Raw genomic sequence first — 23,536 nt, forward strand, 5'->3', positions numbered from 1 at the left:
ACATCACAAGTGCAAAGAATACAGTGTCTGTCACAGGGGAGGAACAGGTAACAGGTGCCCCCGAGAATTCAGGAGAAAAGAACCTGGGTTGGAGCAGACAGGAATGGCTTCAAGGGAAGTGCAAACTTGTCCCAGAATCTGGACAGGTGAAAGAAAAGAAAAAGGACATCCCATATGTTAGATTATAAGCTCCATGGAGTGAGGCATGTGCTGTGTATACAGATGTATTCCTAGTCAGCATCAGGAACCAAGTAAACACACATTGAGCAAAGAATGCTCTGAAGAGAGGCAGCTCGAACCATGGTTAGGAGTTAATGATGGAAGAGAGACAGAGGATTATAATGCTGCCTGGGGCTGAGAGTTCATACTGGAAAGGAAAGGGAGAGGGAGCAAGAGGGGTGGCCCAAGATTGGGTTAAGAACAGTCTTTAATGGATTAGAAAAAGAAGCCACTATCCATTTGCAATAAATTTCAGTTGACATTTGTTATATCCATTAGTAAATCTCCTCTTCAAGAAGCACTGCACCTATGAACCTCACATTTTTCTAAAATGACTCTTGACTATTGGCTAGAGGGAGGGTCTGTTGAAAGGAAGGTCAGATGTACTTCTTCTTCTTCCATCACCACTTTGAAGTCTGTGATGCCAGACTCTCACCCTTTTGCAAGACTGTGCCAACAGGGGAGAAACGATACTGCTCTATAATATTAGTATAAAAAATCTATCCTAATTCAAGTCAACATTTATTAAATATACCACATAAAGACATGATGCTTGTTGATGAGGTCAGCATGAAGATGAATGAGACACAGATCCTCTACTCATAAGTTAGCAGCAACATCTGACTCACTCAAGCCAATAAGGAAATGAAAACAAAGAAAGATGATTACTTCTGATAGGAGGAGTCATCAAAAAGAAGCCCAATGGGGGGAATTGGGAAGTATTCCAGGAAGGCAAGGGCATCTGAGGCACAGAATAGGTACGTGAAAACAGAAAAGATGAGGATATCTTTTAGGCAGCAAATCAGAATAAACAGACAATGTGGTTAGACAGTGTGAGGTATTGTAGAGACTGGCTGGTGGTCTGTCTAGCTGGGCTAGGATGGAAAGATTTATATGAATGAGGTAGTCAGTGAGAAATCCTAACAGAGTGGGCTAAGCTTCTGCAGAAAATTAAATTGCTGGAAAAAGGCATTCTAGGTGTTTATAAGGTATAGAATGCATCCAAAGATACAAGGTGATTATTGAGACAAAAAGTATAATCCTATATTAAGAGACTAAACAAGATGCAGAGGTCTTAATCAAGGAATACAGAAACAGAAGGATATAAGAGACCATTTTCTATTTCATAAAAGTACTCAAAATTTTCAGTACGAACATTACTGTACTATCCAGAATGCATTTCCAAGTATATCACATCCATCCAACACTACTACCCCAGGATCTATCCAAAAGAACGAGCCATAGCAGCCTGACATTTGGAGTAGTGCCCAGATGGAATGTTAGTTCGAATTGAGAAATTTTTTTAAAAAGATGAGAAATCCTCTAAAACAGAAGTCCCTTGGCACCAGTAACAGGTTAGATTTTCTGGTTGCACAAAATCTGATAAAAAGACATAAATTAAAAATTTGGTAAAAAACTATTTTAAAAACATAAAGTTCCAAAGTTTTCAGGGCCTTTATAAACAGAATTTACTGAGTCAGGTGTATTTTTTGTAATGAGGTAAAAAATAACTTAAAGTTGGATTAGGTATGACACAGGATAAGTAAGGAAATTAAATATTTAAAGAGCAAGTCTTGGTATCCCTCTCTAAGTGTCAGGGAACACTGATAAAAACATGAAGTGAGGAACATAGCTATTCTTCTGCTTACTAAAATTATTTAAAGTCTTTCAATCAGATAAATTCTCTTAAGATTAAGAACATACAACAATTTGGAGCTAAAAGAGATACTGAAAGTCCGAGAGTCCAAAAGAGGAAGGTGACTTGCTCACAATAACAGGATAAAACCAGAACTGGGCCCTAGATATCTCTTGCTCTAGAAACACCTGGTAAAATATATTAAAGAAAACAGAGCCCAAGGCTTTTCCAAATGTACTCTGGATAAGGATTATAAAGTAAGAATGTAGATTTCCCATTTTCCATATTATGGTAATGGTGGAAGGTATTTTTCCTGTCCTCAGGTCTTCTAATCAATGTCCAAAAAAAGACAAGAAAGAAAGATGAAAATCAAATGAGAAAGACAGAGAAACTGCATGATTTTGGCTAACAGATCAAATTCTAAATTAATTTTTAATTTTAAACTCTAAGAAAGCATAAAAAAGGAAAGACCAACCTTCTTCATATCATATAATTAGAACAGCTTTTAGACTTGTAGACTGTTTATTTCCAAACTGCTGGGTTAGACGAACCTGAGTATACCTCAGATGTTCCTGCCTAGTGTTTTTAACCATAGAGACGAGAGATGGTGTGCCTAAAGAAGCCTGCGGTACATATGGGGAAAAGTAAGATTTCACTTTGGAGTCTCCTTCAAATTCATGCAAGATATGCATTCTCCTCTTTAATAAATCTCTGTATGTCTTAATAGCAAAAATCTTTTTAATTTGTCTATACTAAACACCATTTAACATTACTTGTCAGCATTTACAGGAGAGTTTATGAAACTTTAGGGAGACTGTTCATGTTTATCTGAAATTGCATAATAAACATGTCAGTGCACAGTCCCAGTCCCTGAGGACAAAGATGGCCCTGATTTCTAAAGCAATGACTATACCTGAAAATGGTATTTCTTAATTAGTTTTCAAAGTGGTCACTAGTATTTCTGTTGCTTTAAAAATATACCATTATTGAGTCCTAGAGGTCTTTTAGCTGGAATTAGTTATAAGGTCAAAGAGCTGAGAAACTGAATTACTTTATCAATGGCTTATTTAACTATGGCCAAGTTATCTTCTTTGTGAGCTGTACTTTTCCTCTGGAAGATGGAATCAGGAAGAAAAATAAGAAGTTTACAAAGCCTGTGGTTTGTTAAAAAGGTGTAACTAAAGAACTAACCTCAGACATCAAGTTGCTTTCAATTAAGTGAGCAATGAAAAGTAAACACACATAAAAAGAATACTTACTAAAAAGACCCATGAAACTATGAATGGGAGGAGGGAGAAGCTACAACAAACTACGCCTAGAGAGAATTTAAGAAACACTGGCCAAACATTTCCGTCACAAAGGTGAATGGCTTGTGCACTTCTTACAGCCCCCAATAAGGAAGAAAAAGTAACCATGCAGCACACACCTCAGCAGGCTTAAAGTTGCCTCTAGTATGTGCTGCTTTCCTGACTTTTCAACAGATCTTGATGCTGACACTTACATGTCTGCTCTGTTTCTCTATTATTCAGAATGAGGACAAGTTAGTTTTGTGTTCACCACTGTATTTTCAGCTACTTTTTAAAAAACCTAGTTAACAGAAACAGTATTTCCTCTTACCTGTGGGTTCATTTTAAGTTTCAGTTATCCATGGTCAACCACAACCTGAAAATATTACGTGGAAAATTCCTGAAATAAACAATTCATAAGTTTTACATTGCACATTGTTATGTAGAACACGATAACTGCTCAGCCTCCCTCCATTCTGTTCAGAATGTGCTGCAACTCTTTGCTCAGTGTTTCCACTCTGTATATACTGCTTGCTCATTAATCACTTAGTGGCAGTCTCTATTATCAGACCGAATATTCTAGTATGGCAGTTTTGTGTCCAAGTAACCTTTATTTCACTTAATAATGGGCCCAAAGAACAAGAGTAGTGATACTGACAATTCAGCTATGCCACAAAGAAGCTGTAAAGTCTTTTCTTAAGCATAGAGGAAACACTTCAAGATAGAGGAACCGGAAACAGCTTACTGAAAATAATCTGTACCTCAGGAAATAATAGCACACATAAGATTGCATCAAATTAAATTTTCTGCACAGCAAAGGAAACGAAAGAGTGAACAGCCTACAGAATGGGTAAAAGTCATTGCCAGCTATTCTGACAGAGAATTAATATTCAAAACATATAAAGACTCAAATATTTAACACCAAAAGAGCAACAGATCCAATCAGTAATGAGCAGATATATTTAACAGAAGTACAAATGGCCAACAATTATATGAAAGAAGTGTTTCACACTTTTAGCCATCAAGTAAATGTAAATCAAAAGTACATGGAGATTCCATATACTCCAGCCAGTGTGGTTATGTGGAAAAAAGAAACCTTTATATACTGTTGGTGAGAATATAAATTAATACAGCCATCGTGAAGCTTCCTCAAAAAAAAGTAAAAATAGAACTACCATGTGAAGCAGTTATACTACTCCTCAGTAGGTATCCAAAGAAATCTAAGTCAGTGTACTATGGAGACACCTGCATACTCACATTTATCATGGCTCCATGCACCCTAATGGAATCAGCCTAGGTGTATATCAATGAATGAATGAAGAAAACATGGCTTGCAAATATATGTATACATATATGCATATATATCAGAGTATTATGCAGTGATGAAAAACAAAATGTCACTTCTAGGAAAATGGATGGAGCTAGAGATCATCTGTTACTAAAAATAAACCAGAACAGAAAGACAATTATTGTATGTTTTACCTCATGTGAAATCTAGAGAAAAAAAAATGTGAAAGGAGAAGGGGGACTTTTAGTGAAAAAGAACCAGGATAAGGGAAAGACAAAAGGAAAAGTAATGGAGAGAGATATATATTCTACATGCATATATGAAAATGTCACAATGAAACCTATTATTCTGTATAATTCATATGTGTTAATAAAAGTCAAAATATTCATGGAGGAATAAAAAATAATGTGCTTCTATTAAGTCAAAGCATGAAATCACAATAAGGCATTTTGAGGGACCACATTAATGTAACTTGCTACAATAGTTATATTTTACTATTAGTTGTTGAAAACCTCTCACTATGCTAATAATTTTATCACAGGTATGTACAGGAAGGCAGGACATATCATGTTCTGGTACAGTTTGGGGTTTTAGGCATCCACTGGAGATCTTGAAATACATCCCTTGAGGATAAGGAGAATTTTTTCATATCTATTGACTTTTAAAAACCATTTGGCCTTTGGTCTGTTCCACTCCTTCTTTGTCACAAACATCTACACACTCATCCACTAATATTTTTTATGTAAGGTCACAACTCTGCACTACCTCCACGTATCATCTCATGGAAGTTAGATCACATAACTTTATTAATGAAGTGCTTACAAAACTAGAAAAAGTACGATCCTGATGTTAAGGAATTAATTAAAATTAATCATTATTTTATCTCTATATTGAATGGGTAAAAATAACAGAATTTCTCTGTTGTCTGGGATCACAGTAATTATGATCTATATTTGCACAATCCCACAGACTTAGCTACGTGTGGCTATGAAAAGTTAATTTAACTTAAATAAAATTAAAATATTAGCTCTTCCATTCAAGTGTTCAACAGCTACACAGAGCTAGTATTTACTGGACCAAGCCAATATAGAATATTTCCATCATCTTAGAAACTTCCATTGGCCAATAATGATATAGCTAATCAATAAGTAATCATAAACAAATGAGATATTATTCACTTTTACATTGAAAACCTAAATTTTTTTCAAACATGATTTTAAAATTAACATGAAATAGGTAAGTCATCACCATCACAATCAGGACACACCATCTATAGAAGAGTTCCGTCACTCCTCCAAAATGTCCTTACACAGTCCTAACCGCTAGGAACCACCGATGTTATCTCTATCATTTTCTCTTTCCAGCAGTTAGGATTCAATCCAAGGACTTTGCATGAAGCTACTTCCTCGGCTTTACTTTTATTTTTATTTGGTACCAGGAATCAAACTCATAACCTTGTGCTGGCCAGGTAGGTGCTGCGCCATTGAGTTATACCCTTGGCGATTTTTCCTTTTCTAGAACACTATGTAAGAGAATCATGCAGCATGTAACCTTCGAAGATTGGCTTCTTTCCCTGAGCATAATGTTGAAATCAACCCATGCGACTGCATGCTGGAATGGGAGTGGAATTATTCAGCCTTATAATGTACACATAGTTAATTTCATAAGAAACTGCTGAACTATGTTCCAGACCAGCACTGCACAATGCAATTAGCAATGCAGTCCTAGATGCATTTTTTTTTGTAAATTTCTTGAGATTTTCTAACTGATCAGTCAAATTGCTTGCAAAGTGGGGACTGTTCTGTTACAACTTGCAAGCATTTTGTTTCATTTTCTAGTCTTTTTTTTTTTAAGAAAAGGAAACGAAGAAAAAAAAATACATGGAGATAAAAAAAAAAGGGTAGAAATAATACAAAATTACAGACAAACAAAAGGTAAGAAATTGCCGGTTGATAAGTTACAAATTGTCATCTATTGCAATGGGTAAAAATTCTAACGTGATGTTAAACAGAAACTCTTAATGGGGTCATTTTTGTCCTGTTACCAATCTTATAGGGGAAATATTCAGTCTTTGCTGCAAAGTCAGCTTCTATTTCAGATTGTTAAAGGCTGTTATCATGAATATATGTTTTTGCAATTGCTTTTTTTCTGAATCAATTATCATGTAATTTTTCTTTTGTCCATTAGTATGGTAGATTATGTTAACTGATTTCCAAATGTTGCTTATCCTGAATCCTAAGGCTTAATTACTGGGCTGATTTATTGTTCTTTTTATGTTTTGCTAGATTTGACTTGTTAGTATTTTATGAAGGATTTTATTTACATCTATGTTCATATGGGACACTGGTGCTCAATTTGCTTTCATTGTACCATTTTTGTCTGGTTTGGCTATCAGGATAATGCTGCCTTCATAAAATCAGTTAGGAACTGTTGCCTCACTTCCACTTTTGAAAGAGATCATGCAGAATGGGTGTTATTGCTCCTAAACATCACCAATGAACTCATATGGAACTGGAATATTTGTGTGTTTTTTTGAAGTTTTTATAAACAGTTTTAACTATCTATTAAATTTGGTGAGAAGACAAGGACTTTTCAATGTATTCCTTATTGAGTGAAATTTTGGTAGCTTGTTCTGGCTAGGATTTGGTCTACTTCATTTAAACTGCTGAATTTGTACACACAGAATTTTTTAAGTATTTGTTTATTATACTTTTAATGTCTGTGAGTACTGTAGTGTTAAACACTCTTTTACTCCTTACACTGGTAACTTGTGCTTGTTATTGACCGGCCTGGTTTTATCAATTTTATTGATAAATGAAATTTATTTCATTTTTTCCTCCATTATTTTTGTTACCAAGTACATCATGATATACATTATCTTTGTTGTTACCTTCCTTTTGCCTGTTTTGAATTTACTTCACTTTTTTCTGTTCCTTTAAGTTAAAGCTTAGATTGCTCATTATACACCTTTTCTTTTTTAATATGAACATTTAACCTATATATTTCCCTTAAGCTTTACTTTAGCCACTTCATACAAATTATACTGTATTTTCATTTCTGTTCATTTCAAAATATTTTCTACTTTCTCTGAGATTTCCTCTTTGATTCATGAAATACTTAGAAGTATACTGTTTAATTTACTAGTAAAGAACTTAATTTACTAGGGCATTTAGCCATCATCTTTATTGATTTTTAGTTAAACTCTATTATGTTAAAAAGAATAAATTATTTCAATTCCTTTTACTATTCCTAGGCTTATTTTAGGTCTCGAAGCCATCATCTATCTTTGTAACTTCTCTCCAAGAAAGGAACTCATATTGTTCTTGAGGAAAGTTTTACAAATGTTAATTAGATCAAGTTATTTGGCCACACTGTTCAGTTTTTCTGTATCCTTAGTGGCTTTTTATCTACTTGTTCTTGCAATTACGGAGGAAGCCACATTTAAGTTCCCAAATACAATTGTCCACTTTTCCTTTTTTTTTTTTTTTGCAGTATATACATTGACATTCTGTTGTTAGGTACATATGCTAGTTTTTAAAATGCTTGTTATGTCATGTTGGTGAGTGTACCCCTTTTTTAAAGTTCATTTTTATGGCCACACAGGTTTACTTTGGTTAGTATTTACCTGTGTATTTTTAAGTCTTGCTTTTAACTCATTAATTCATTTTAACTTCTTAATATATTTAAATGTGTTATTTGTAAATAGCATATTTTTCAATCTTTTAAAACTCCATTCTGATCCTCCATTATTCAGATATTTATATGTTTAGACCATTTATATTTAATGTAATTATTTACATATTGTGATTTACGTCATTTATTATTTATTTTATGTTTCCTCCCTCATTTTGTTCCATTTTTCCCTTTACTACTTTTGTTTGGGGTATCTGAATATTTTTATTATTCTATTAAATTTTTACTACATTTCTTTGTATGGCATTTATAGTTATTGTTGTAGACATTTCAGTATATACACTAGTTTTCACAATCTATTTAGAAGTTACATTTTTTCTTGCTTTGAGCAGTTCGTGGTGTATCTAGTATGGATTTCCTTGACTTTATTTTGTATAGATTTGTTTCAGATTCTAATTCATAAAATTTATATCTGCTTTTTCCCTCAGTACTGTTGAGAGAGCTGGGATTTAGCTCAATGGCATGAGCACTTGCCTAGCAAGCACTGAGTTTGTAAATTCAATCCCCGATACCAAAAAAAAAGAAAAGAAAATCTCACTGAGATACAACCACAACTCGCTTTCCTTTTCTTTCTTTTCCTTCCTCCCCCTTGGGCTCCTCCTTCCTCGCATTTTCTTACTTTGAGACAGGATCTCACTAAGTTGCTAAGTTGCCCAAGCTATGTACAAACTTATCTTCCTGCCCGGGTCTCTCAAAGTATCGGGATGAGAGGCACATACCATCAGACCTAGCTGAAGTTTGTCTTTTACCAAATTCAGTTTGGGGCAATTATTTCTTCAAATCATATTCTTTTTGAAATTTTGATGATACAAAGGCTGAATTTTTTTTTTTTACTGTCACATATCCTTGATGCCCTGTTTACTTTTTGAATCTTCCTTTGTTGTCAATATAGGTTAATTTCTACTGATCTATCCTCAAGTCCAGTGACTGTTATCTCCATTTTGTTAGGTCATTCACAAGTTTTTCTTTGATTATTATATACTTCCACTGTAATATCTTTAGTTGGTTCTGAATTATATCTTCTATTTACACACTTCTGGAACCAAGATTATAATAGTTAAAAGTTTTTAAAAGTTTCAACATCTGTGACACCTCAGTATTTGTAATTGTTAATTATCTTTTCTCCTAAAAATTGAGATGATTCTAGATTGTCATCTTCTGGGTAATTTTGAGTAATGTTCATTATTATGCTGGGAGTCTTAAAATCCCACAGATAATATTAAATAGTTTATCTTTTACAGTCACCCTGGCTGTAATTTTGAAGCCACCTCCATTAGATATGATTTGAATGTCGTTTACTCCTCACAGCCTTCACAATGCTATCTGGATCTGCCTCACATGTACACCACACCACTCAGTGGTCAGTCTGGGACCTGTGTGCTGGTCTAGCTCACATTTCAGCTCTCAAAACCCTTCAAATGCTGCTAGAGTCAGATCCAAACATGAAGAGTTCAGAAGTGAGCCCAGATGTTCATACAATATTTTATGCAACAGTGCTCTTGATCCTCTCTGTGATCTCCTTAACACTTTCCAGTTCCCAGGGGACCTCTTTCATGGTCTTTCTGCCAGAAGGCTGAGCCACGAACTTCCAGCCACTGTATCTCAGTCTGGTGCCAAGTGGTGGGAGAACAGGGAGAGAAAAAGCAATGTGAATTCAGTTTCTGGGACCATAACTGCTCTCATCAGAAAGCACTGTCTTAGGAACCTGCCTAGCCCCTACTGATACTATACTCTGCAGGACTAACTTAGGGATTCGGGAAGCAGACACCAAAGTAAAACAGTGACTCCCTTTACTCACTCTGAACCTGCTCCTCAGGTGAGAAAGTGAGCACTTCTCTTTCAGATCTTTCTGCCCATACCAATGTGCCAAGTGGGTCTGGGCTCCCTTTGAGTTTACTCCGGGTAGGAAAAAAGGCCAATCAAAACAGTGATGCTAGTTCTGTGGTGCTTCAAATTCTGACCTCCTCCCCCAAAATGCCTACTGTCATTACTTCTCAGATCCTCAGATGGGTCCTGCATGCTTTACAGTGGCATCCTGTGGGAGGAACAGGATGGAATGTGCTTGTTGCATCTTGCAAAAAGCAAAATTCAATAATTACTTCTTATTGTTTAAAACAGCACTGCTAATCAAAGAAGCAAATACAGTCGCTCTGGTTTTGTTTCCTTTTTATACATACTTATTTTTACTTCGGTTCTGATAGAGATGAGTTTTTTAAAGTTTCATTTCAGCCTTAAAAAAGTGAACTGAAATGGAGTTTATCCACTTTTCACATTTTCTTCATACCAAATCTTTTCCTTTGCCCACCTTCGTGATGATGGTAGGTATATGCGGTTTACCTCCATTTCTGCAATCCTTTCTGGCACACCATGTTCTTTAGAGGTACTAATGAGATGCTAAGTTAACTGACAGGAGTGTCAATCTCCCTTTACCCAAGTCCATGCTCTAGTACAATCACTAATGAGCTTCGTTTTCAGCATTCGATGGACCAGGAGAAATGAGGCACCCACACTATACACAATCTAGATCATTAGCGTCAAATGTAATTATGGAGTCCATTGCTTCCCTTTTTGACCCTTTCCCTTTTATGGACACCACACTGTAGGAGTGGTGGATACTTTCAGAGATTCCCTCTTTAGCCTTGGTTGCAGTCATTATAACTGATAAACAAGAAACAAGCAGTGCCTAGATTTTTCTCCAAGAATGTCTGGTTCTACTTTTCCTTCAAATTGTTGTTATTTTGAGGTCCAGAGGAGAATCACTCAAATATGCTCCAGATATGAGCATGACTACTTCTAAGTTCTATAAACTCAAAAACTCCACCAAAACCAGAACTCTAAAACACTGCATCTCAAAAATTACACTCTCAGGTATAAGTAACTCGGCCTTAAAAGTCTATTGGCCTTCTCGCTGGGGCATAAGACCCAGTGGGTTCCTTAAAGATCTCCATAAAGACAATTTTCATATCTACCTGCTAGAGTAATTTATCCATAATAGTGCAAAAAGCACCTGTTGAACAGATATCTATGATGAATTGGCAAGGCTATCTCTGTAATTCTACTCTATTAGAGAGTAAAATCTGAAAGTCGTATTTGCAGCATGAGTGGATATTGTAGCAAAGGTTTATGTATAATGAATAAACTTGCCTACTCACACCAAATGAGGGTTTTCATTTCTGGCAACTGGAAGCAGCAATTTAGAGGAGAACAGTATGGCAGAGAAAGTGATCACTTTGTTCAAGCTGCTGTTACCCACAGTCACCCACTTTCCTTGTGAATACAGGGACTGCCCTTCTTTCTATGTGATTTCTCTATGATATTTAAGGGCACATTTAGACAAAAACCTTGCGATGGGCAATGGTATGGCCTGGGTGAGAGAAGAGGATTGCCAGGGTCTTCTTCTCATGAGTAACACACGGGGCTTGGGTGGCCCAACACAGCAGGGCTCCATGAGGAGCACCCCACCAAACCAAGAAAACATTACTTGCTGTCTGCCCCAAAGCTGAAGCATCACTTACACTGACTCATCAGTACACACACCTCTGGTAGGGACTCAGAGGTCAAAGGCTACTGGGGACATCTGACATATCACAATTACCACTGTTTACTGAAGCTAAGAGAAAACACAAAGTAAAAGCTAACAAAATAAAACATTTTCTTCCCCCTGGGCTGAGATAAGTGAGTGTGGCAGAGTCTATACGGACAAATCAACAGGTCATCCAATCAGGGTTTGATTGGAACTGTGGCCCTAGATCCAGAATTCCCCAATACCAGATATGAAAATTTAACACCTAAGAGCTACAAACCTTGTCAACTGAAAGTCTAGCATTAATATATTATGAATAAGTAAAAGCAAACTAAATTTCAAAGTAAATGATTCTGATTATTACGCTAATACATTTTAAATTTATAAATTAGCAACAGAACTTATCTAATAAGCTCCTTTCTAATAAAAGAATCATAGTGTATTTTTTCTTCTGCACTTTGCCTTTTTACATCTTTTCTTGCTGAGTCACAGTCATACCAATTTTAATGTCTTTCAGGTATCATATACACTGATGAAGGAAATTGTATTCTTAATGATCTATTCAGATTAATAGATTTTCTGTTAACTTTCCAAAACTCAGCATGCCTACCACATTCGTATTTTGTAATAATGTAGTCAGTTCTCATAGGAATAGCAGAACTGGTCTCTTTTAGTTCCACATCTCAGGAAAGGCTTGTTTTAAGTACAAATGACTGATAAAGAAAGACATTATTCCCCTTGTAATACTATATCCTATTACTTTATGCTAGAATATAAAATATCCTTGCCTACATAGCTTAAAGTCATATGTACTTAATCACTGTAAGTATTTAAAACCTCACCTTTTTGTGTTATACTATTTATCTTTTATCCTTTTTACCCATAGCCCTTTCACAACCCAACCTACTCTCTAATAAGAAGGGGAAACCATCCATTAGCAACAAAGATCCTTTTGGTAAATTGGCTTAGGTCCACACAGTGGTCCAGAAAAGGATTGGTCTTTTCAGCACTGTATTTGAGGCAGTGGAGGTGGCAGGATTTCTGTCTCCTGAGCTGTCCTGGGCTAGACACCTGAGAGCTGGGCCAGGACTTTTCCAAATTCTAGTGAGCACATTTGTGCTTATATGAACATTTATTCTAGCTTTCCACATGGAAAATGAGGCAAAATGAGGACAATGAAAATAATTCTCATAATGATAACTTTCCAAGATTAAAAATTATTCTGGTTATACTCTTCTGCCCTGTGTATATGACAGTGTGAGTGTCAAATGTCCTCTATTTTAATGTCACAGTGACGACAGTAGATGATGAGTTGTACTTAAGGACTTACTGCCAGAACTGTAAATTGCAATCCTGCAATTTTTACCCAAAGATCTTGGTATGTGACAACTCAAAACTCTGAAGACCACTGGATCAGATTTCAGACAGGTAGGAGGGAGGAGCATAGGCCTCTACATTCTCAAAGGTCATCCAGAAATCCTACTCCACCCACCTCATCCGTGATAGCCAGAATTCTGACGGCAAAATGTTAACAACTTGAATATCCTTCTGATTAGTAAAAAGCATTAACATTTACTTTTTAACTTGCATCCATTTTCAACTTTTTAAAAGTATATACCAATTTGTTTTTTAACTATATCTCTCATCTCTTCCTTATACTTTATATCCCTCCTTTTGTCTTTCACTTTTAAAAAAGTGGACTTTCATAATTCACTTTTCAAGCTCAGCGTTATTACGCCATTGGTTTAAGTTTTAACACTTCATGCTTTTTAGTGATATATTTTTCATAATCCAAAATAGATAATCTTTTAAAATCCAATTTGAGATTCTAACTACTGTCGTTATTAGTATCACCATCTTCACACAACCCACAATCCCAATTCTTTCTGATTTCAGGAAATAAACACCACAAAGCAACTGGGGCATGAAGCAACGGGCAGGTTAGCTAAGTTAAGTACATCTTTGTTCCTACACAGCTGACTGTCACGTGTGGGTGCCACTTTCACATGCCAGTGGATGTTCCAATGTCTCCTTGCCCTTCCTTCCTTCTTAAGGACATCAAATATATTCTGATAATAATGTCACTGCTGTTACCATCTCCCAGCATCTTTAATCACTTTCATTCTTATGCCTACAACGATTGTCAGTTTATTTCTCCTTTCCCTCCTCTTATTAATAACAATCACTGTCCTTTATGGAGTATGGCTGTAAAGCAGGCTTTGTCTAAGTGTTTTACACATATCATGTCATTTGCTTCCTACAAGAACCTTATTAAAAAGATACTATTATCTTCATATTATGTATATAATCTAGGAAAGTTAGGTAACTTGTCCAAATCATGGTTAAAGAACAGTTTTAATGACAGAGGATCATAACAGTTACATAACAAATAGAGTTACATGAAGGAAAAGGAAATCTGAGTAAGGAAAAGCAATCAACTTATATTGATAGTTCTCAAAAGTACGTAGAAGACTAAGTCACAATTTCTACATGTTCTAGACCATTTCTTCTAATTTTTAATACTCGAGTTGAAGGTAAGGAAAAGCTACTTTTTATTTCAGCATTGTTTGGAGTGTTCCATCTTCTCTTACTTTCTCCAGTTGTCTGTATATGTCAGCGCCATGAGGGGTGAGGCAGCAAATGTGCTTTGCTGGAGGCACCTCACTGCCACAGGGACAGTGTGTGGGGGCATCACTTCTGCAGGACGAGTGTGAGAAGTGAAGAGTGCACGGGGGACTCAGAATCTCATCCATCTGCCAATGAAATGAGGAAGAATCAAGACATGGGAAGGTGGTTCTTTCCAGAGTTGGCATCTCTGTTCCAAGTAGTGCATCCATTTTGGTGGGAAAATCCCTCATATATAAATTATTTAAAAGGAATCTGGATTCTAAACTCACATCTTGAGTCTGAGTGTCTTCCTCCTACAGTTGATTCCTTATCTTGAAAGCAGTCATCAAAGTCTTCAAGCTTGGTGTCCTCCCTAAGCCAGCTATGTCCGCCACGGAGCTCCACCAGTCAAGAGTCCAGTCCTAAACCCCGCCAAACCCCAACTACTCAGAATGGACAGGCACAACACTGCCCTCTCCAATCCTGCCCTCTCCAATCCACTCTTAATCTCTCTCTCTCCCCCCTCCCTTGCTCCCTCTCTCTCCACACACACACACCCTGACCCTCATGTCTCAGCATCTCCAACTCAACATGTCCAAAGCTAAACTTGAAAGCCATAAATCCTGTTCCCTCTTGTGTGTCCTGGATTGCTCCTCGGGACTGTGGCACCACAGAGAAGGCAGTCACGGGACCTACGAACACAAGTCCTATCCTTTCTTCTTCACCTCCCGCCTATAACCCAAGCAGTTAGAAAAGCCAGTCTACTCGTCAGATATCTCTCTTCTGCTTTACTGTTGGCTACATCATTGTGCCTTAAATTTTCATCTGAACTAGAAAAGCCATTTGCTGGATTCTTCCCCAAGCAAAACTTCCAGGATGAACTTCTCTTTCTACACCTTTTCTTACCCCTGGTGAAACATCCACTGACAAACCCTTAATGCTCTATTTGTGCTGGGATCAACTGCATCCTTATTTTTAAGCTGCTAAAACTAAGCATATTATATACATGAAGGTGATAAAATTTTCTAATCATATAGGAAAAATATTCTTCTAGAGCAACTTATCAGAGTTGAAGAAAAATAATGTTCCTTCTATTTCATGAAAGGCATCCCACTGAGGCTAAAAGAATTTGGTCATTTTAAAAATTAAAAGTAAACAGGTACTAACATTTATGAGCACCTACTGCATGGTCAGAAATTTATATAGATTACATTAATATTAAGCCTGTGAGACAGATTTACTCTCAGTTAAAGAATTTAAGGCTAATTTGCTTCATCTCTCCTAACAAGTACACCCAGAATTCAAATGGGTTCTGTCCAATATGCCAAAGCTACTCAGGAAGGATCACCACTCTATCCCATCTCATCAAGAACATACCAGACAAACAAGGGCAATGAGTAGTTAAAGGATTCTCAAACCTGGCATAATTGCTTTGATTTAAATCCAACCATAGCATTTCCTTTTTTATTGAAATTTCAAGTTTTAACACTATAATTTTTATGTTGTTCAAAAGAAAGAAAATGGGTAGAGATGAGTAACATTAGTAATCAGAAAATTTCCTGTCTGAGATCAGGAATGACTTTCATAACTTTTCCAGATATATATCTACAATTTTTTAAATGGAAGACAGGGACATGGCACATTCCACTTATAAGTAACAAACTTTCAACTCAGAGAAAGTCAAATAAACATGTACAACTGATAACAACAGCATCTGCTATTCCAGCATCATGGCATTTATATTTTATACAACCTTTCACTATATCCAATCTAATTAGAATCAGACCCAAATACAAAAGGACTTGACATATTAAAACCACAAAACTGTGAGAACTACATCACATTAAAAGGAGATTCTACGTCACCAAGATCTCAAATTAGTCCTTTTCCAGTATAGTCAATTAGAAGCCCATTTGAAAACCTGTACTGATTTGCCAAGTTTACAGTGTCAGAGTTTACCGAGTACAGCAATACTCTTCCTTGTGTACACTTCAGTGTCATTACTCCAACAGAAAAATTCCTTCATGAATAGGATAGAAAGATATTCAAACTACTCTATACATGGATTACTAAGATTCAGATTACCACACTATAAGATTTTGTTCTTAATATTAGAAATAACATAGCATTTTAACATGGAGGAAGTCAACAGTTAACACTGAATGCCTTAAAGTCATTTGTGTAACTTGAAAATTATTCTGAGTATAGTGGCTTATGCTTATAATTCAGCTACTTGGCAGGTGGAGGTATAAGGATCATGAGTTCAAGGCCAGTCTAGGCAACTTAGCAAGACTCTGCTTCAAGGGGCTGGGGATTTAGCTAGGGCTGGGGATTTAGCTCAGCGGCATAAGCGCCTGCCTTGCAAGCGTGTGGTCATGAGTTCGATCCCTGGTACCGATAAAAAAAAAAAAAAAAAAGACTCTGCTTCAAAATAAAAAAGATAAAAATGGCTCAGGATGTTGCTCAGCGACACATTTCACTTGCCTAGCATGCAGGAGGCCCTAGGTTCAGTTCCCATTACAGAAAAAATGAAAAAGAAAGAAAAGAAATTGCTTCAATGACATTTTATTAAGTGTTTAAGAAATGAAATACTTTGATGTCATAGAGCCCAGTGGGTAATAAAGACCATATTTTTCTTAGTGAGGGTCACAAGTACTCTCTTCTCATGCTTCCACATGAAGGAACTTCCTCAGCAGAAAGACTGAGGGCGGATACATTGGTCTGTTTCTCTCATGCACACAGGGAAGCACTGACTTCTGTGACAAGTGCATGTGGGTTAAGTATCAATTTGAGGAAAATAAGTGACCAATAGTCACACCAATGACCTGTTAGAATAAGCATTCTATCTGATTCCAAAGGTTTAATATTCTTGATATTTCAGATTCCCTACTTTTACACTCCTATTTTTAAAATGTTGCTTTTACCACAAAAATTTGAGCCTTTACTGCTCAACAAATCCCCATTTGTAAACATGGTGAGGTTGAGATTTGTTTGACGAGGATGAATTTTAAAGAAAAGTGTTTCTTTAATTTCTTGAACCCCTCAAAATTATCTACAAATGCATTTTTCACTAGACTCCTCTGAAGGGTCATGTTTTAGAACTTTATATTTCATCAGTGTTAGCAATAACACATTATTTGTGAGCAAGCCCCTTTGCTAAGCCACTGGTTTCGTTTGATAATATTAGTGATGAAAGAGAAACACTACAATACTGCATCTGCCATTAATCTCTAAGCATCAGGCTTTGCATCAATCGCAAGCATTTATTGTGGAATCTGTCATAGAACATAATGACTCTCACTAGTTGGAACTTGCAATTGCTCCTCTTTAAGAGGGCTTTGAAAACAGTAAAAAGCTGCAGAGCACAGTATATGAAACAGAACATTTCTTTATCTTTCATTTAACTTAACTAATAACATGTTAATTTAATTTTGCATGTATTAAATGCTCTAAGAAGACTTAATGAAGATCTGATCCACTGACATATTAAATCATATAAATATAAAAGATCAGAATTTTGCTAATTATGGAAAACAAGTTAGGATGTCATATGCAAAACAAAGATCCCTTCCTTTCAATACAAATAAATATGACTCCTCCAGCAAGGGAATCAGGATGGCTTGTTAAGATAACAAAAGATAATAAATCTTGCCTGTTACAACTGGACTGCATTGCATAGGATCTGATCTTATGTAAACTCTGCATCATCAATGAACTTAAAAATTGTTTAAATTAGCAAAGCATGCCGAGATTTGAAACTACACAATTATTTCTCCTCAGAGAAAGGAAAATAACAAAACATTAAAATATTTATAGTGGAAAAAGTGCCTGTCTTATCAACAGGTGGATTTTTCTTTACGAGGTCACTGCATCCTGCTTTGTTTTAGACAAAGGACTCTGGCCTATTTCAATGTCCTCTCCACTTACAGTCTAATTACAGGCTGTTTGGCTCTGACATCTGTGCCACTACATAGAATCAACATGTTGGTGAAAGTCACAAACCCAAAGCTTACTCTTGATGCAAGTATTTTTGAGCCAATTCTTTAAAAACTAGATATACTATCACATTTACTTATCTTTGGTACGGTCTTTCTTGTTTTTTAACAAAGAGATATAAACAGAAACCATATTGATGAGTAAACACAAAGCAAGCTTTAAATTCTTTAAAGGAATAAACAAAGTGTAACATGAAGCAAAACTGGCTACTGATTTCTGTGCAGCCTTGAATTTCATGAAGGGTGATAGTAAGGTTGGATAATCAACCCAGTTTCCACAACATGCCTTTGGCCTTACCTCCAATAAAGCAAGATAACTGGCAGAGTTCATGCACTATGCAGCAGCAGCAGATGCCATTCCTTGTTCTTTGAGGTGTTTTTATTCTTTGTTTATACATTTAAAGGCTTATAAATTTTTATGAACTGTTTGCGAGGTAAATACAACAGGGTGGCAATATGACAGCTCAAGAAGCTCAGTCCCAAAGCGGGCTCAATACTTTCCATATTGACACCATAAACCAGATCATCAAGCTTACCCCACACCACATTTGGAGATGCTGCCCTAACCTTCTCAGGGCACGAGGTTACTATTTATGAACGTGATAAACACTCTCTAACCATCCAACAAAACCCTGGAGAGAATCCAAGTCTCTGTGTCTCTGAGAACCAAGGTTAGAGCTTTGGGGTTTGGTCCGTGTGTCTGTCACACCAGCACTGTGATGTATCTGTCTCACAATCCACCCATCAAAATTTCTAGATCTCTGCATCTGTAAAATACAGCTTCCCTTTATAACTTCAAGTTTAAACTGTCAAAGCATTATTCAGCAGATAATTCTGAAGCAGTCAGATAATATGCTCAATTAATGAAAGACTATACAAGATCAATATTAAGATATAATCTGGCCATTTCCAAGGAATTAAAAATGAACTAAATCTACTGACCAAGCAAACTCAGCACTCTTTACAACCCCCTTCATGCCTATTATAAACACTAATCATATGGAAGATGTAAAAAGTAATCAATGCCAAAACACTCTCTAGAAATGAACAAGCTTGCTTACCCAGCACAAATCCACTTTAATATATCATTTATCCACCAACAGATATTGTCACTGATGCCAGAAATCAAATGAAATGTTGACTCTATGCAGAATGACTAATATGGAGGGTTATCTCTTTTTTAAGAATACGCTTGAGATTCTATATGCTACGTACATGTGTTATCTATAATATGCACATGCACATATAAAAGAATGAATAAAGGCAGCTGTAAAACTTCCTAACATGTTATAGTCGTAATTAACGCAGATAGGAATGAAAACACTCTAGACTGCAGTCTTTTGGAGGCAGGAGCTCATAATCCCCAAAGATTCAGAAGCATTACCTCATTGCAGCCTTGAGACAAGCTGAGCATTCACTCTAGGTCTTACCCAGCATCCACCGGTTCACACAAAGACAACAGAGGCGTGACCAATCACATTGTGGCTAGCAGGCACTGTTTCAAAGCCCTCTCCCAATATTACCCATTGACATGCTCACTGGCAGCCTGCTGAACTTGTCGTCATGGCAACACATCCCAGCTGCTCACTGAGGCTTGTTATATTACTTTTCCTTTTCATCACTCACTTAGCTAATTAAAAATTTAGAACTATGTTTTGCATGTAGGATGCAAATCGAAACAATGCAGGGTCTTTTTTCTCTTTTATTTTTCTCTCTCTCTCATTTTTTTCAATGGAGCTTTAAAAAATGCTGGGAAAAGCTATTTGAAGGACACTCCCATGAAGTCCCAATATAACCAATCAATAGAAAGACTGCATGAGGCTGTAGCCAGATGGAATTTGTCGCTAAACCTAATCTGCAGCAAAGCAAAACCAAACCATGAACATCACTAAAGATGTTCTTCCTGTTTTGAAATCCGTAAGCCAATTCGGCACAGATTATTTATGTGGCAATATTTGCATTATTCTTGGTCAAAACATTCTTTTAAATATTTCTATTTAACATGACTCTGATTTAAAGCAGCTTTACCCATAATTCTACAATACAAGCAGAATAAATAAATAAATAAAGCACCGAGAATAGATTCGGTAAAAACTGCCAATATGGGAAGTACTTAAAGAGGTCCGTGGCAAAAACCATGCCTATGACATATTTTACATTTATCTGACCACCAAAATGTACGATGGTTGGGAAAAGATAGAAATAACAGCCTAGCATTTGAGAAACCATGGAAAGAAAATGCCAGCCTTTGTTTACCAAAGCACAGAAAAATAAATTAAACCTTCCAAAGTGTTTCAAAGATGACAGCTCACACATATCACCTTTTTGAAAAGTCCCCCCTACCTTTATTTAGTTACACCTTTATCACTGGAGCTGGTATCAAAGGTATTCTTAGAATTAGGAAGTACATAATTCATTATATTTCAGTTTGTCATATAACACATTTAATAGAGTAGAAAATTATAATTTGAAATTCTATTCATTATAAATAAGCAGATACGACAAACATCAAAGTTTGGAAAGTTGGAAAAAATTTGTAATAATTTCAATTAAATGAGAAAATCAAGCTATCAAAAACAAATTGGGGGAGGTGGTTTGGCTTTTGTTCCCTTCTAGGTTGGTCATTTTTTTCAGCTCATTTTTCTCAGTGTGAAATAATCCAAAACTGCCACATTTATGGCATTTAATTCACAAACACAAAAGAAATATAATCAGGCAGGTTGGCCATGTTCTGTCCAGTACTGCCCACATCCCTGAATTTTCAGGTCTACTGTCAAATGTCGTTGGAGAAGTCCCACCCACTGAGATAGTTAGAAATTGAAACTTCAAGGGCACTGCAATGAGTTCCACTTTGTCTGTGCGGAATGCAGGCCTGGGAAAGTGAGGCAGAAATGACAGGCAGGGATGCCTTGGGTATCAAAGGCAGAAACCGTTTGCTTCCTCTCTTTCTTCTCACCCAAGTACCCAACAGATGGAGCATTCAGGAGACGCTCTCAGTGGCAGAGCGCAAGCAGTATCTCCTAACTCCCACTAAAATGACAGTAGATTTAAAAAAAAGAAAAAAAACAAAAAGAAAGATGAAAACAGATGAAACCACCAAATAATTTTGGAAGCTGGAAAACCAGATGGATGAGAAGTAGCTGAATTAAGAGTGAAGGAAATTTAAATATACATACAGGAGGAAATGCCAACCACGGATGGCAGTGTGGGTGTACTCATGCTGAAGCAGTTTTGTGTATATGGCAAGCCTGAGAAAATTAGTAAATATGTGGGAGAAAGAAGATACACATGCAGACTGAAGGAAGAAAAGGAAGAGCCCTGTGATATCACTGTCTATATATATATATATATATAGTGTGTGTGTGTGTGTGTGTGTATGTGTGTGTGTGCGCGCGCTGTCTAGCTGTCCATTCTCTAGAAGCAATGCTGTCCCAGTAGCAATAAGCACACACAGCATTTACAACTCTGCATTCTAAATATGATTCCCCATTAAAAGAACTGAGAGTTCCTTAGAGAAACAACGGTTCCCATGTAGGACCAAGGCAGGAAAAACATAAGTGACTCTGGAATTGTTTTTTGTTTTTGTTTTTTGTTTTTAACCAGAAAGCAAGAAAAGGCTCAAAACCTAATGAGGATATCACAAAAGACACAGGGACCCACCTAAAAGGGTTTTTGTGGCCATATTGGGAACAAGTTGGATACAAAATAGCATATCTGTAAAAGCTGAAAAATTGAAATAAAAAGACCCAATGAGTTCATGGTGATACAAAACCAAAAAATTACAAAATATGTAGAAAATGATGATACCTTAAAAAAGAAACTAATGAATGTCAATTCATAATTTCAGAGGAAATTACAGAATTACAGTATCCCATATTTGTAACTGCACTTATAATAAGTGGTCCAAGCAAGAATTAATGAGGCATGATAAAACCATAAGGTGAAAGTTGTTGAACAAACGATTAATACAGTCTTGAAACATCAGCAGGCAGCTTTTTTAATTACAAAGAGGAAAGACAATGGAAAAACTACACTAACAAAATTATCCTCAAATGATCAAACTTAGTCACCACCAGCAAAGCAAAGAACCACTATGTACCTCCTAATGCTATGCACTGAAAAACAACCCACAACACAACCTATGTAGTATTCTTACAAAGGAAAATGCTTCATGGGAAGTCTAATCATGAAGTAACCAAACAACTTCAAATGGAAGAATATTCCACAAAACAACTGGCATGTAATGTTCAAAAGGTCAATGTCATAAAAGACAAAAGGGCTAGAAAATTGTGAAACACTGAAATAAAATGAAGATATGTAAGTAAATACAACCTGTGATCCTTGCCATTTTGAATTTTAAAAAATAAGAATAAAAAACAGAAGATATTGGGATAGTAGAACAAATTTAAACATGAATGCACCCTGGATATATAACAATATTCTCTGTGTATATTTGACAATCCTAGTTTCACTATGTAAGATGATGTCCATGTTCTTGAGAAACATATACCTAAAATTTAAGGATTAAGTATCATGATATTTACAATTACTATCAAATGATACAGGAAAAAATGGATGAATGGACTGATGGGTGGCTGGACAGAGAGAGAGACAGGGCCAACAAATATAGCAAAGCAATTAGTAAACCTGGGTAAAGGGTACCTCCATTTACTTTGTAAATTTTATACTGTGTACAAGGCTGTGTGTTTGATCCCTAGTACCAAAAAAAAAAAAAAAAAAAGGAAAGAAAGAAAAGAAAAAAATTTAGATTGCAAGAAATAAAAGCTATAAAGGAGAAAAATGTAGGAATATTTCTAGAATATAATGTGTTATGTAAATGTACTAACTTCACAAATGTAACAGAAGTATTATGTACTAAAAATATATATCAAACAAGGGAGGTGATCAAGAGATAGGGGATAAAAGAAAAAGGGAATCAAGATGCATTATGTACATCTATCTGCTCTTCACAAGGAATATAGACATTATGTACTGCACACATGTCCAAAAATAAAAAAAATATACACAGGTAATATGAAAGGTGAAGTTTGGAATGGGACTAAAAGCAGGACCACTGCTGGAAAAACTTTCTAAGAAACATTCAGACCCTTATCCACACCTCTCCAATACAGCTATCTCTCAGCCTAACCAGATAGCAGAAATTCCACACTCTATAGAGGTTAAATCAGCCAGATCAACTTGGGAATACCAAATATGGTTTGAAGGGAGGTTCAGGTACTAAATAAACGGTATTATGTGAAAAATGGCAACATCAGATTCTAAAACACT

At 36.1% G+C, this 23,536-nt stretch overlaps 1 protein-coding gene across 9 annotated transcripts in view; it reads right to left on the reverse strand.

Annotated features, from left to right (window-relative positions):
* Positions 1-23,536, reverse strand: part of Stox2 (storkhead box 2) — a 215,355-nt gene that overhangs the window by 37,234 nt on the left and 154,585 nt on the right. The window contains exon 1 of one of the 9 annotated variants that reach the window (XM_063234684.1): positions 1-23,536. This exon is cut by the window's right edge and continues 41,460 nt beyond it. The exons of the other annotated variants lie outside the window; for them this stretch is intronic. The gene's annotated coding sequence lies outside the window, so the exon portion shown is untranslated. 9 annotated transcript variants of the gene reach the window in all.

This window comes from Cavia porcellus, unplaced genomic scaffold (genome assembly GCF_034190915.1).
Source record: "Cavia porcellus strain 051 isolate PalLab524CR breed Dunkin Hartley unplaced genomic scaffold, mCavPor4.1 scaffold_24, whole genome shotgun sequence".
Classification (NCBI taxonomy): domain Eukaryota; kingdom Metazoa; phylum Chordata; class Mammalia; order Rodentia; family Caviidae; genus Cavia; species Cavia porcellus.